This window comes from Dendroctonus ponderosae, unplaced genomic scaffold (assembly GCF_020466585.1).
Source record: "Dendroctonus ponderosae isolate FM_Combo_2020 unplaced genomic scaffold, Dpon_F_20191213v2 Dpon_F_20191213_2, whole genome shotgun sequence".
NCBI lineage: Eukaryota > Metazoa > Arthropoda > Insecta > Coleoptera > Curculionidae > Dendroctonus > Dendroctonus ponderosae.
Window position 1 is genome coordinate 1846024 of NW_026018165.1, and position 3077 is coordinate 1849100.

Consider the following 3077-nt stretch of genomic DNA (forward strand, 5'->3'; position numbering starts at 1 on the left):
AGCTCTTATCGAACGTTTCAGAAACCCATTTTTCCGACTTATAGAGCCGTTTAGGCTATTGGAACTATAAAGGTCGTTTCAGAAACCGGCCATTAATGAGGCGTGCAGTTTGAATGTCGATCTTCTCTGTAGATAGCTTTTGCACGACACATGCACTTGTTAAAAAAATACTTTATGACTCATCACCAAGAACCCGGACCGAAACGAAATAACTGTTCCGTTCCGGTTTCGTTCCAAAGCAAAATTTAAAATTTCGGTTCCGTTCCGGTTCCGGTTTAGAAAATAATTTCCAATTCGGTTCCGTTCTGGTTCCAAAATCTATACATAACAACGAACGAGGACAAAGATACTCTAATTAGGAATCCCACTATCTTTTTCCTTGCTTGTTGCATTATGCAAGGTAAAAGATGCGCAAACTATCCATTGCTTCATACAGTACTTCGGCTGGTTGTATGGTAGGGAGTAGGAGTGTAGGAGGATTAGCAACCCCACACAAGGATTGAAATTCAGGTAACATTAAATGGAACAACATTGCAATAAAAACTCCCATACAAAAAATAATTTAATCGGTGTATTTTTGAAAAGTAATTTGTCAATAAATTTTCTGACTTTAGCGCTTTTCTCTTCTTTCCGTTTTCACTCAGGTCCACAACTTCGTCATTTCCTCTTCTTTCACTCTTATTTCCGTTTAAACATTGTTCTTCCTGGTTCATTTCTTCAGCATCTTTTGAGGAGTTTCAAATGTTTCTTTGTTGGTGATCGAAAAACTAAAATAATTCAATTTAAAAAATAGTGTATAAACGGTGTTTGTTCTATTCGATTGAAAAGTCGGTTGGTCCTCACAAATAATTGTTCCTCTAACATTTTTTTTCATTATTTGACCTCGAAGGCGGCAACAAAAATTTGAGTCCTGAGAATAACCTCGCAATAATACTACAGAATAACACTATCTTAAGTTGCCGGTATGCTTAATAATACTTGAGCAAGCATGTATAACTCGGGATTAAGCTCTTTTTTTTGTCCAGAAATCAAAAATCGTTTAATTTTTCCGTAAGCGTATGCGGCTTTGTTCCACTTTATAGAAATTTAAAATATTTCCAATTTTGTTAAGGACTACAAATGAGCCTTACGAAGAAAATCGTGCTGATTAATGAATTTTAAAAATTTTTGCTTTGAATCTTTATGTCTCAAAAATACTTCCATTTCATCGCTTGATGAATTAGATGATTCAGTTTCCATATCGTGTTGGTCAAAGTCATATTTAGAATTAGAAGAATTGCACTCTTTTAAGAATATCAGTCTAGTCCATAAAGACTTTAAATGTGTTTTTGCTCTTTCTACTTGATTGTCGTCTAAAACTACCTTATACTGAGGTTCCAAAAATACCGAGGGTCCAGCAAGAATTATTTTTAATTTGCTTGTAAAATGTACAGTAATTTCTTTCAAACGTTACAAGCAGAACCGAAAAAACACCGAAAGAACTGAAATAAAATATTTCGGTTCCGGTTCAGCACTTAACAGGTGTTAATATCAAATATGGGTTCCGTTACAGTTCCGTTCCAAAGAAAAACGGTTCCGTTGGTTCCATATCGGTTCCGGTCCGGGTCCCTGCTCATCAGTTTCATAAAAATTGAGCAAGAAATGCTAAGACGAGAGCTCCTGTAAAAATCAACTTTAGTATTCCGTCCAGTCATACCAATCATATGCAGCAGAAAATACTCAAAGTTTCATAAAAATCGAACAAAAGTCCCAGAGAATTTAAATTAGCATGAAATAGTCTATTCCGCTCCATGGTTGGAGATGTTCATATTTGGCTGGTCAACATGTTTTGTTCCCGGCGACCATCGAAAATTGTTTTAACTAGAAAATTAACCGGCAATAAGTCAGCAATAAAAAACGGAAACTGCCAATGATTCTTCCAAAGGGACAATCAAGCAAACATTTATATCAGCAGGTTAATTCTGTAGTTCGTTGCCTTCGGTAGTGGTAAAAATATCGCTTAAGTTTTTTTTGAAAAGGTGACTAAATATTCAGTTTGATACGGGAAGTGAACAAAATACGTCCCCGGTCCTTTGTTTATAGACGGCATATACAGGATGGATTGTTTTCAATTCGGAGTGGATCTTTATTGTTTGTTCAAGTGTACTGTGAGTTTTTTGAAGATTAATGGTTAGAAAATGGAGAACGGGGCCCCAGCATAAAGCTGGTAAACATGAATTCTGATCTATAAATCATTTAGCGTGAACTGATTTTAGTTTTCGGAGAACCAACTGAAGTTGATTTTACATTACTTTATTTCTTCTGTTCATTTCAAATAATTAAATTGGCCCGTTCTTAATTAAAAAGTTTCCGTAATACTAAAGAATGTTTTTCTTTATTTCCAGGTGATACTATGCAGCTTTCATTTCATGCAGCAGGTAAGTTTTGCATTAGTTGGCCCCTGGTTGTCATGTAGATGTAAAGCTCCTATGTTTTTGACTTGTATTTTATCATATGCAATATTGCTGCATGTCTATTTTATTCGGCAAGGAACGACGAGAGACGTTCTGAATTATGGATTGGGTTTTGAAATTTTTCTTTCTGTAAAATTAATTTAAACTCAGATACAATACGTTAACAAATGATGTTCTCTACAGAAGACTCTTTTAATACGAAAAACTAGTAACTTTTTGTAGTGAACTATACTTTTCATTGTCTTGGCAGGTAATCTTGGCTGTATTCAGACGCTAAAATAGCCTATAATTTAGACCAAAATGCCTAAAGGTGGAATTTGTTTATTGGCTTAGAGGCTGCAAGTTATCCTGAACTATTTATTGAGATACTGGCCTTATTGAGATACTCAGGATTCGTCCGATATATTTATGTTATTGATCTAGATCAAGATTTTAAGGAGACTAACGTCACGAAATGAGTTTTTTGAAAAAAAAAATGGGGTTTTAGGAAATTTTCGAGGGTCTCGATCCGGACAACATTCAATTTTGTAGAAGTAGATGGCAACCAGGGTTATATTTTTTCTTTGGCAGCATTTACGCTGCTCGCATGTGCAGATTTGTGGATTTTCTGAGGCGAATTTTATA